Consider the following 13,907-nt stretch of genomic DNA (forward strand, 5'->3'; position numbering starts at 1 on the left):
AAGTATGCCGAAAAATGTCTATTTTTTGAAGGAAAACTTAAATGATAACCAAAAATTTATAGCAAAGCCTTGCTAAAATAGTATTTTTCGAAAATTGTGGATCCAACTATGTCCAAAAATAAGAATAGGAAGAAGGAAGATTAACAATAGGAACTAAAATCCCCATAAGATGAGAAGGAGGTGTAAATCAATATTTAAATTATATGAATTGAAAATAAGTACTGGATCACCAGGTCGAAATATAATAGAATTTGTTCCCTTATACAAAAATGTTTTTTAATGTTCAGAAATGGTACTGGATGCATGAGGTCGAGATACTTATAAGATCCAAGAACTAACCGGATAGATAATTTGTCATAATCGCACCATGTACAAACCAGAAGTGTCGTATAACAGAGTACTTTGGCATAATCCCACCTCTAAATGCATATATTATATTTAGATCATATATACTATATGATCTAAATTCATATAGGGGGTTCCGGGGCTCTAATTTGGACTCTAGACTATTAAATATCGAATAAAACCCAGGTATTTAACAACTATCCTTAGAGCACAGGATTTGAAAGGATATATTAAATTACACCAAGACCTCGCTTTGCGTCGTAGATACGTTCCAAAACAACACGAATCAAAGTGAAACGACGCAAAACGAATTATGATTTTTCTATGGAAAGCCATGTAATGTTCGGAGATAGGTTCCAGAGTGAAAAACACTTTTTTTCTTATGTCCACAATTTTGGGTAGAGATATTACCTGAACAAATAGGAAACCTAAATTACAGCTATTTTGGTCTAAATCGGCCAGAAAATGTAGCTAAAGCAACATAATTGAAATCTGGCGGTATCGTTATATGAGGGATATAACAAAACGTTTACCTATGTTCTTCATTTTTGTTAGAGAAGTTTCTAAATCACTGGGAACACTAAATTCCAAATTATAGCTCATTCGGGCTGAAGATGTAGCTAAAATGTTCAACATACCTGAAATCGGGCGGTACCGATGTAGCCCATCTTCGAACTTGATCTAAGCTCAGACCAAATACACATCTGTACAAAATTTCAGCCATCTATCTCAAATCATTCGGAAGATGGCGTGATTACAACAAAAGGACGGGCTGTAAGACGAAAACGGCTAAATCAGCTTATATGATCGCAAATGAATATTTCAGTAGAGTACTGAGGAGAGTTCAGAATCAATTAAAAAACTCAAATTACAAGTCATATAGTAATTAAAAGTATCAAATTACATATCTTAAGTAAACAAATGGGGTAAAAAGGGTCGCAGACTCATTTATAAAGTAAACAAACAGCATACGATGAGATGGGGTGACCGTGAGAAATTCTTGGAATTCCTTATGCTGGGGGGAAGCATGTCCCGTTTGTTTGTCCGTCCGTCTGTCCGTAAGCATGCTGAATCGTGTCCATGATCAACGTGGGTGGCTTCGTTTGTCCGTCCGTCTGTCCGTAAGCATGCTGAATCGTGTCCATGATCAATGTGGGTGGTCTCGTTTGTCCGTCTGTCTGTTGATCGATCTAATTATGAAGCATTGACCATTGTTGAGGCATTGTGTTTATTGTATGTTTGTGTGTATGTCGTTTGGTTCTTTTGCTTTACTTTAAGTCAGAGGAAAAGTGTACTAAGTATTTGCTATGTGTTTGAATATGAATTCGATCGATCTTTTCGATTTGTTTATTATTATTATTCGATGAAGGCGACAAAATCTTTAATATTTAAGTGAAGGGTAGATTGAATTTTTGGGTGCTTCAAATTGATCTTGTCAATGGATTTGTATATGAATGCAAATATGATTGGGAGAGTTAAGGGGGAAAGGGGAACCAATGTGTACAAATGAGAAATCGATGACCATTGTTGAGGCATAGCGCTTGTGGTGGTACACTGGAAAAATATGTATGCATGTGTAAACGTGGGAAATTCTTGGAATTCCGTTTGTCCGTCCGTCTGTCCATAAGCATGCTCAATTATGCTTAAAATCAACGTGGGTGGTCCTCTTTGTCCGTCCGTCTGCTGACCGTGGGAACTTTTTGGAATTCCGTTTGTCCGTCCGTCTGTCCATAAGCATGCTCAATTATGCTTAAAATAAACGTGGGTGGTCCTGTTTGTCCGTCCGTCTGTCCGTGGGCATGCTCAATCAAGATTAAAATCAACGTCTGTACGTCCGTTTGCCAGTTCATTGATCTAATTTCCCAATGTTGTGAAATAAATGAGTCATCATCAGCTGGGTTTAAATAAAAATGAATGAGACTGTACTCAAAAAGAATTTCTTTGAGTGCATAAATCAAAAAGATCCAAATGAATTCGTTTGGATCTTTTCGATTTGTTTATTTCAGAAGTCAAGTAAAGAATTAGCAAAGACTTGAATATTGGATTGAAGGGATGGCTTGGGATATGAAAGCATATGTGGGTGCGTGTGTATGTTTGATTCTTTGTAGTTATGAGGCATTATGTTGCAACACTTTGTTATGAGTAAGAGGCTGAAAGGGGAAAGCATCGAATGCTTTAAGACTAGCTAGACCATTGACCATATGTTTGTATGAATGTTGCCCTTCGATTGAAGCAGTGACCATTGTTGAGGTAATGAGTTTATATGTACATATGTTTGTGTGTATGCCGTATGTTTCCTTTGCTTTGGATTGGATCAGCAGCCACGATCGCTTTATTGTATGTTTGTGTGTATGTCGTTTGGTTCTTTTTCCTTTCCTTTAAATCAGCAGGCGTAATTGTCGCCTTTAACGAAAGCAAAAGGCGACAAGTGGCTGGGCCTATCTGCTGTGTTTGAATATGAATTCGATCGATCTTTTCGATTTGTTTATTATTATTATTCGATGAAGGCGACAAAGTCTTTAATATTGAATTGAAGGGTGGATTGAATATTTGGTTGCTTCAAATTGATCTTTGCAATGGATTTGGATATGAATGCAAATGTGATTAGGGAAGTTAAGGGGGATGGGGGAACCAATGTGTACAAATAAGAAATCGATGGCCATTGTTGAGGCATAGCGTTTGTATGTACGTCAGTCCAGCTTCCTTTAAATTTATGCTGTCTATGTTTGCATTAAACCAAAAGGAGGAATCATTGAACTTTCATTCAGTATTATACAATATCGGACTTGTTTTGATTAAATGTTATGAATCTGGGTTATTGGACTTTTTAAAGACAACATATGTATGTATATTTGTCTTCACATTGACCTTGAAAAGGAATATGTTAGGATTATAACGTTGAATTCCTTACATCTGTGTATGGAAAAGTGAAGATAGGTTTATTTTAGGAGAGTGAAGGGGGAAAGGGGAATAGCGAAAAATCAATCTTTACAAACAAGAAATCGACAAGAACTTTTAGTTGACTTAACATATGTATGCTTAATAAATTCCACAATATTGTGAAATTCATGTTCTTTTCGATTTGTTTATTTCAAAAGTCAAACTAGGAATCGTCAAAGACTTGAATATGGAATTGTAGGAGTGGTTTGGACATAAGTGGATCTTTGCAGTTGTGAAGAATGTATGACATTAATGCTCCACATGAATTCGTTAGATCTTTTAGATATGTTTATTTTGGAAGTCAAATTAAGATTCGGGTTATTGGAACATACAAATGTGGGTGCGTGTGTATGTTTTATTCATTACAGTTATGATCAAAGTATGGAATTATGCTGCAACACTATGGTATAAATTATGATTAAGAGATTTGAAGGGGGAATGCAGGGAAAGAATAGAATTTGCTTTAAGCATTTTTCTGCGACTATTCGATTGAAGCAATGATCAATATTGAGGCATTTTTATGTATGATCATCAACTGTGTGTTGTTATATGTTTACAATAAAACAAAAGAAGGAATCATTGATTTTTCATTCAGTATTACTCAATATACAATTTGTTATTATTATGGATTATTGGACCATTTTCAAAGATAAGAAATGCGGCTGGAATATCAAATAGAGGCAAAAGTATGCTTCAACTTGACCTTGAAATAAAATTTGAAAATATGCTTATGTTGCTTTTTATCACAAAATCTAAATGTCACCCCATTTCTCCGCAATTAAATACACAAATTATGCAAAACAAAAAATCTAACTCTTCATTAATATTTAAGATCTATAAATGCATACCTATATTGTAATAATTTTATTAGTCAGAAACATACTTTCAAACTGTTACAAAATGGATTCTCAATATATCCTTCCTGAAATCTTCAAGGAAAGCACATTAAGGGAGTCGAACGATATCGAAGCAGACAAATATTTGTTAAGAATTTGTTATTTTGTTGCATATTTTTTGGGGGGAATGCAATGGTTTATGTATAATTATCATCTTCTGATCTAAAATTGTGTCCCTGTGTTTAGAGAAAATGTCACAACACTATACACAGTCACTATTTCGTGCCACAGTTCGCTTTTCGCTTCAACAAATTCTTATTATAGCTCACCCTATCCCTAATTTGGTTCAACAGCTCTCTTAGGGTTCAAAAGCTTCATATTATAACTTAAGGGCTCCCTAATCTTATACAACAGGTTCCTACTCAACCCTCTTCACTTAAGATCGAACATCTTCATACAAGGAACTCATTTTGATAGTTCTCAAACATACCATTTGCTTCAAATTTATGAAAGTTACAAAAATTACAAAACGTACAGATATGATATTTTCAAGAATATTTATTTGAAGCAAAAGAAACTTAAACAATGCCATCTAGGGGTTGAGCTATCGATACCTAAATTATTACGAAGATATTATAAATGCTGACTTGTGTACATAACTGTACCATATTACTCATTAAAACAAACAAAAATGAAATAAAAAACAATGATATTCAGAAAACCATAGATTGCATTTATTATATAAAACCCTATATGTATGTATGTATGTATATATAGTTTTGTCGTCTTGGACAGTCATTTCTTTTGATGTATTCCTTTTATATTTAATATAAACATTAAACCCCTATAAAAGTTGGGTTAGACTCGGAAACTATATTCAGTTTTAAAAATTCCTTTAAAGGAGTGAGACATTTCATCAAGAAAAGTAAGAAACCTAAAAATGGTCAGTAATATCAACGGAGAGCTAGGAGTTGAGTTCGAGAATGAAACAGAGTTCGAAAACATTTGTTGCAATATGTTAGACCATTACGAGCCAACACAAAATACACCACAACAAATTGAATTATTTGAAATGGATTATGAGTTCGAGGCTGCTTGCGTAAAAGCTGTAAATGAACTCGAGGCAAAGTATAATGAGTAGACATCGGATTTTTGCATGTTTTTATTTCTCACCCGATTGGACTCAAATTTTGGATCTAGGCGTTTTAAGGGTAAATTTTTCGATATGTGGGTGCAGGGTATAAAAGTATGGTATTGTAATACAATTTTTTTTATTATTAAACTATGCAAAAATGTTAAATTTGATAAAATATCAAATGTTCTATGTAAAATTCAATATTTTCTTTATTATAATTTGTAGCGTTGGACTGGTTATTGTTCAAAGGGAACAAATCGAGGTCGGATTTTTTAAGGCGGCAACCGCATAACGTTTTTAGTTTTGTCAGATTTTAAGACTGTCAAAGTTTGAGTACAATTGGAATATGGTAGCATGTGCCACTGGGGCCTCGACGTTGTGAAAATCTCGATTTTTTGGCTATTTAGCGATTTCGGCGACCCATTTCTCTGGAATGGTTAAAGCTTTTTGTCCATATTAAGCATTAAATTAAAGGCCATTCTGTTCTTAACATTTCTTGCTGAACAACAAACTAAGTAAATATTACAGAATTCGAGATAATGAAGCCGAAAAACGTGGAGACTATTAAAAAACATTTTCGTCATTTTTATCAATTTTTGGAATGAAAACAAATGTCTTTTACATTTTGTTCTAAATTAAATTTATTCGAAAGTCAGACATCATGTGGTTTTGGAGCTATCTGGGTACAGCTGACTACTTGAAGGACGCTCTGCTATGTAGTTCGCAAGATGTTTACCATCCTTTTCGCCTCCTACAAATTCGGAGTTAATGTTTAATCTCTTGAACAACAAGAATTATGCCAGACCTTTTTCTAGGATTTTCGGCATTTGCTCTTTTGGAAGTTTGGATCGAATATTTCTAAAGAAATTTGAATCTTTGCTTTGTTAAGATTTTTGTCTCCTTTTGGCTCTTTACGGGTTTTGCACCGTTTGACCAAACAATGCCAGGTCAGCAAGTTCAGGACTAAGATACCACAGATTATTAATTATGTTATTTCCTTTTTTGAAATTTGTGTGTCAATGTTTTCATATTTCAATACATTTTCAATGAGATCTAGGTCTTGTTTTGATGCTAAACGTATCGTAGAATCTGAAGAACCATCTGTCCCGAAAACAATCAAGCGTGGCAAGCGTGGTGCTGGACCCCTGACAGATGTATAGGAACGTTACTAGTGTCATTATGGCTACAGTAGAAGCTATCGGAGAGGATCCCTACAAATATAAGATCTCTAGAAGCTTTATCCGTGAACAGCGGAGAATAAACCGTGAACAATAAACGCAACAGCTTCAAGGAACGAGGCTATTTGTTTGCACTGGCATGGAAAACTATTACCAGTTGTTCTCAAAACAGAGAAGAAAAAAACGGGTTGCTGTTCTGGTATCACATGGGGGTAAAGAACAAATCCTAGGTGTTTCTGAAACTGACAGTAGCTCATGGGAGAAACAAGAACTAGCAGTATACAAATGCCTAGAAAAATATGGTCTCACCAGCTCGAGCAGATATTAGGTCGAGAGCTTCTGTACCACCGTACAAACTTGTAAGAAAATTGTTGAGAGGGATTTTTGACTGCAAGTTTGGAAGCACATCCGGACATCAACCAAACATATTCAGCGATTTCTATAAGAATAGTCTGCGATTGACAAATCCAAGTTCGAATCAGGCGAGAGTGTTTTAAATCTACTGCCCAGCCGACTTCCCAAGAACAAGAGGCCGTAGAAGCGCCTTGCGTTTAAATCGTTCGAGACTGGACGCCCCCAGAATGTTTTTTCTATTTTATTTATTTACTGAGTGTTATAATTGAGAGTTTGGGTTATTGATTTTACAAAACGTATAATGAAAAAGATAATGTTTATATAGATATAATATAGGATATATTGATTAAACATTATTAATAGGTTAAAAAGAAATAGAGGCAATAGATTGAAAATAGTGAAATTGATATTCAGAAATATATTTAGGTCCAAAACAAGACCTGAACCGCATTGAAGATTTACTTAATACGAAGGGCATTCACAGACAAATATCAGATAAAGGAAATAACAAAATGATAAATCATATGTGGTACCTTAGTCCTGAACTTATTGGTCTGGCATTGTTTGATCTGATAGTGCAAAACACCGTAAAGATCCAAAAGACGACAAAAATTTTAACAAAGCAAAGATAGAAATTTTTCCAGAAATAATCGATCCAAACTTACACAAATCAACTGCCGAAATTCCTAGAAAAAGGTTTACCAGGTATAATTACAAGTGAGACTTAATTGTTGTTCAACTCCGAATTTCTTGAAAAAGACCCTGCTACTTGACCACAGAACATCATCAGGGGGTGTAAAGGATGGTAAATAAATTGAAAATTGTGAGCGACATAGCAAGGAGTCGAGTTCATCATCAAGCTGTCATCTGTACCAAGATGGCTCCAAAACCACATTATGTCAGTCCATTAATGCCCGTAATTTCAACGCGTAGTTATCTATGAGTTCACGGATATCTCCCATGTAAGCAACATTTTATAATTTCAACGTTACCGAGTCAAAAAGGGCCGTGATACTTACACCAAGGATTTTACCTGGTTAATCGTTGCCAATGTGTTAAAAGTTGTAAAACACTTCTATGTGGCAATGATTTTGCCAAATCATTAATGAAAATCACCAATATTACCACATGATTTCAAAATTTACACGCCTCGGTAAATGGCATGTAGAAATTACCAAATGCATAGGTAAAGATAACTAATAGGTAGCTACCTACCCGTTTACCCTGACGTTGAAATTACGGGCATAAGTAAATTAAAATATGTATGAACAAAATGTAAGCGTTTGCCATTGAAGCCATACAATGAATGTACAAATGTCCATCTTTGTAAAAACAAATTTGCATTTGAAAAAGGAAATGTTTGATGGATAGCGATGCCATTCCACGATGATGAGTCTGTACAAAAGGCGAAACATGTCACATAATAGTGGTTGTGGGGGTTCGAATCTTCGGCTTTCCTTTTTCACTTGCAAACATCATCGGTCATTAAGCTCGACTCCAACGAGAAATGCATTAAGATTAGTATTAAAATAGATCTTCGCACTAATAGGCAACATTTTCAAATAAAGTAAAATATATTCGTTTTCATTCTCAAAAATTTGATAATATAGGAAGAAAAAAGTTGTTTTTTTTTTAAATAGACTCCATTTTTGCACTAAGGCCTTTTTCGGCACATTGGGTTTATTATCTCGAATTCAGTAACATTTACGTACTTTGTTGCTCAGCAAGTAATGTTAAGAACAGAATAGCTTTTAATTAAATGCGTAATACGGGAAGTAGCTTTAACCGTTCCACATATAGGGGCAGTCGAAGTCGCCAAATAGCAAACAAAAAAAAAAAAAAAAAGATTTTCATTACTTCGAGGCTCTTGTACCACGTGTAAACATATTCGATTTGTGCTCAAACTTTGGCAATCTTAAAATCTAACAATACTCAAAGAGCCCGCCTAAAAAATCCGAGATCGATTTGGTCCTTTGACTTAAAACCAGCCCAATGCTACAAATTAAATTAAGATGCTACAAAAAAGAAAATATTGAATTTTACATAAAACGTTTGATATTTTATAAAATTTAATATTTTTACAAAGTTTCATAATAAAAAAATGCTATTACGATACCAGAAATACCCTACACCATACCTTCGTAAATGGTCTCGATAATATAATAATCTGCTGAAAAAATCGACGTTGTACGGTCAACAGCCTTAGTTTAGAAGACTGTTATGTATTTTTTGATGGTTTTTCCAACTTTAATTGACAATTTTACGACTTTTATGACGATTTTCGACCAAAATCTGTTTGCATATTTTGCATATTTTTTGCATATTCTGCATATTTTTGCATATTTTGCATATTTTTTGCATATTTTTTGCATATTTTGCATATTTTTTGCATATGCAAAATATGCAAAATAAATACGAAATATGACCCTGCCATTGAATTTAGATTTCTTTGAAACGAATTTTGGTCCAATCAGAATCTTCGTATCTTTAATATTAAAAAATATGCAAATATGCAAAATCCGATGTCTAATAATGAGTCTCTGCGAGTGGAAACCAATGCTGAAGGAAAGGAGAACGAAATCCGAACAAACCAATCTTTGGAGAATTCAGAAGAAGATTATCCGTATATACCAGAAGCACAAAACGTATGGGCATTGGATGAAAACGATCCATGGTTTATAGTTTAGCCGACGACACTCAAGCTTTTGATATGTATATTAGAGGTGCCTATAGCACCACTCTTTGTTTACTTCTGCATTTGTTTCTTCTTGAAAAATTTTGACATTTAAATAAATGAATAATATTGTTTGTCTACAAAAATATGTCTTTATTCTGGGATAATAAACAATAGAAAAGGTGAATACACATTTGTGGGACTGTAAGTTTTAATAATCTACTACTGTTAATCATGCAATTATGACCGTCTATGCAATGTTATAAAATATTAAAGATTAAACAAATGTATATGCTGTTGAGTTGGGTTCGGGTTAGGTTGGCTTCGGGTTAGGTTGGGTTCAGGTTAGGTTGGGTTCAGGTTAGGTTGGGTTCAGGTTAGGTTGGGTTCAGGTTAGGTTGGGTTCAGGTTAGGTTGGGTTCGGGTTACGTTGGGTTCGGGTTACGTTGGGCTTAGATCAAGGGATACACTATTTATATTGTGACAATGTCCCACATTTAACAGTAGAACTCTAACTATGGACGAAGAAATGTTGAAACGATTGGTTCAATCCCGTAATTTTTTGAAAAGAAAATTTCAAAACATCAAAATGGGAGAACAAGCAAGAACAACGCAATTGGAAAATACCTTCAAACCTATAACAGAAGAGTTAAACAAATTAGTTAAAACAACAAGTGAAAATGCATCCAAATACATTCCTAAAACAGAAAATATACCCGAGTATGGGAAATCATCGTTTTCCAGTATCAAGAGATATAAGGAAGATGTTAAAGAAGAAACCACTCCAAGTGGTGATGAGTACGAAGAAGATAATAATCAAGATGAGTCAAGCAACGATGAGGGTGGAGAAGAATCTTTTTATTCTGATCATGATGATTATGATTATGAAAACAATCTTCTTCAATTGAAAATCAATAATAATCTGGACACTGTATACGGTCCACATACAGATGTTAATGGGGAATGGAAATTTGGTGATAAACCTTTACATATAAATAATGAGAAAATTGTCGTAGGAAACCAGAATTGGGCGCTCACACCAGGCTTACTTGAACTTCTATTTCATCAAAAACCCAAAAACTACGATGAATCAGAGTTGGAGATATATAAGAAAATTTTACTCAACTCCAATGCACATAAAGTAAACTACAGCCATAATGAACGAGTAAAATCTAACAAAGGATATAAATACACCAATATAATAAAGAAGATAATCGATGGTACTCACACTGGTAAATGCCTGATGAGAGTAAATTCCGAAAACCTCAATATGTATATTGGAACGATCCCAATGTTCTTGTTGAACGACTAAAGCGGTTGGTGGAATCAAATCAAAGTGGAAAATATGATCATACAAATGAGATGGTCTCTATAATTGAAGAACTAAGAGAGACAGATATTATATATTAATCATATTTTATATTATATCAAATGTGTACATTGCGATTACGAAATAAATGCAATCTATGGTCTTCTGAATATCATTGTTTTTTATTTCATTTTTTTGTTTTAATGAGTAATATGGTACAGTTATGTACACAAGTCAGCATTTATAATATCTTCGTAATAATTTAGGTATCGATAGCTCAACCCCTAGATGGCATTGTTTAAGTTTCTTTTGCTTCAAATAAATATTCTTGAAAATATCATATCTGTACGTTTTGTAATTTTTGTAACTTTCATAAATTTGAAGCAAATGGTATGTTTGAGAACTATCAAAATGAGTTCCTTGTATGAAGATGTTCGATCTTAAGTGAAGAGGGTTGAGTAGGAACCTGTTGTATAAGATTAGGGAGCTCTTGAGTTATAATATGAAGCTGTTGAATCCTAAGAGAGAGCTGTTGAACCAAATTAGGGATAGGGTGAGCTATAATAAGAATTTGTTGAAGCGAAAAGCGAGCTGTGGCACGAAATAGTGACTGTGTATAGTGTTGTGACATTTTCTCTAAACACAGGGACACAATTTTAGATCAGAAGATGAAAATTATACATAAACCATTGCATTCTCTTCCCCCAAAAAATATGCAACAAAATAACAAATTCTTAACAAATATTTGTCTGCTTCGATATCGTTCGACTCCCTTAATGTGCTTTCCTTGAAGATTTCAGGAAGGATATATTAAGAATCCATTTTGTAACAGTTTGAAAGTATGTTTCTGACTAATAAAATTATTACAATATAGGTATGCATTTATAGATCTTAAATGTTAATGAAGAGTTAGATTTTTTGTTTTTCATAATTTGTGTATTCAATTGCGGAGAAATGGGGTGACATTTAGATTTTGTGATAAAAAGCAACATAAGCATATTTTCAAATTTTATTTCAAGGTCAAGTTGAAGCATACTTTTGCCTCTATTTGATATTCCAGCCGCATTTCTTATCTTTGAAAATGGTCCAATAATCCATAATAATAACAAATTGTATATTGAGTAATGCTGAATGAAAAATCAATGATTCCTTCTTTTGTTTTATTGTAAACGTATAACAACATACAGTTGATGATCATACATAAAAATGCCTCAACATTGATCAATGCTTCAATCGTATAGTCGCAGAAAAATGCTTAAAGCAAATTCTATTCTTTCCCTGCATTCCCCCTTCAAATCTCTTAATCATAATTTATACCATAGTGTTGCAGCATAATTCCATACTTTCCTCATAATTGTAATGAATAAAACATACACACGCACCCACATTTGTATGTTCCAATAACCCGAATCTTAATTTGACTTCCAAAATAAACATATCTAAAAGATCTAACGAATTCATGTGGAGCATTAATGTCATACATTCTTCACAACTGCAAAGATCCACTTATGTCCAAACCATTCCTACAATTCCATATTCAAGTCTTTGGCGATTCCTAGTTTGGCTTTTGAAATAAACAAATCGAAAAGAACATGAATTTCACAATATTGTGGAATTTATTAAGCATACATATGTTAAGTCAACTAAAAGTTCTTGTCGATTTCTTATTTGTATAGATTGATTTTTCGCTATTCCCCTTTCCCCCTTCACTCTCCTAAAATAAACCTATCTTCACTTTTCCATACACAGATGTAAGGAATTCAACGTTATAATCTTAACATATTCCTTTTCAAGGTCAATGTGAAGACAAATATACATACATATGTTGTCTTTAAAAAGTCCAATAACCCAGATTCATAACATTTAATCAAAACAAATCCGATATTGTATAATACTGAGTGAAAGTTCAATGATTCCTCCTTTTGTTTTAATGCAAACATAGACAGCATAAATTTAAAGGAAGCTGGACTGACGTACATACAAACGCTATGCCTCAACAATGGTCATCGATTTCTTATTTGTACACATTGGTTCCCCCATCCCCCTTAACTTCCCTAATCACATTTGCATTCATATCCAAATCCATTGCAAAGATCAATTTGAAGCAACCAAAAATTCAATCCACCCTTCAATTCAATATTAAAGACTTTGTCGCCTTCATCGAATAATAATAATAAACAAATCGAAAAGATCGATCGAATTCATATTCAAACACAGCAGATAGGCCCAGCCACCTGTCGCTTTTTGCTGTCGTTAAAGGCGACAATTAAAGCAAAGGAAAAAGAACCAAACGACATACACACAGACATACAATAAAGCGATCGCGGCTGCTGATCCAATGCAAAGCAAAGGAAACATACGGCATACACACAAACATATGTACATATAAACTCATTGCTTCAACAATGGTCACTGCTTCAATCAAAGGGTAACATTCATACAAACATATGGTTAATGCTCTAGCTGATCTTAAAACATTCGATGCTTTCCCCTTTCAGCCTCTTACTCATAACAAAGTGTTGCAACATAATGCCTCATAACTACAAAGAATCAAACATACACACGCACCCACATATGCTTTCATATCCCAAGCCATCCCTTCAATCCAATATTCAAGTCTTTGCTAATTCTTTACTTGACTTCTGAAATAAACAAATCGAAAAGATCCAAACGAATTCATTTGGATCTTTTTGATTTATGCACTCAAAGAAATTCTTTTTGAGTACAGTTTCATTCATTTTTATTTAAACCCAGCTGATGATGACTCATTTATTTCACAACATTGTGAAATTAGATCAATGAACTGGCAAACGGACGTACAGACGTTGATTTTAATCTTGATTGAGCATGCCCACGGACAGACGGACGGACAAACAGGACCACCCACGTTTATTTTAAGCATAATTGAGCATGCTTATGGACAGACGGACGGACAAACGGAATTCCAAAAAGTTCCCACGGTCAGCAGACGGACGGACAAAGAGGACCACCCACGTTGATTTTAAGCATAATTGAGCATGCTTATGGACAGACGGACGGACAAACGGAATTCCAAGAATTTCCCACGTTTACACATGCATACATATTTTTCCAGTGTACCACCACAAGCGCTATGCCTCAACAATGGTCATCGATT

At 34.2% G+C, this 13,907-nt stretch overlaps 1 protein-coding gene across 6 annotated transcripts in view; it reads left to right on the forward strand.

Annotated features, from left to right (window-relative positions):
- Positions 1-13,907, forward strand: part of Ca-alpha1D (Ca[2+]-channel protein alpha[[1]] subunit D) — a 1,669,376-nt gene that overhangs the window by 90,053 nt on the left and 1,565,416 nt on the right. The window lies entirely within an intron of this gene.

The sequence above is a fragment of the Musca autumnalis genome, unplaced genomic scaffold (genome assembly GCF_047663935.1).
Source record: "Musca autumnalis isolate F117 unplaced genomic scaffold, ASM4766393v1 scaffold_6, whole genome shotgun sequence".
Classification (NCBI taxonomy): Eukaryota; Metazoa; Arthropoda; class Insecta; order Diptera; family Muscidae; genus Musca; species Musca autumnalis.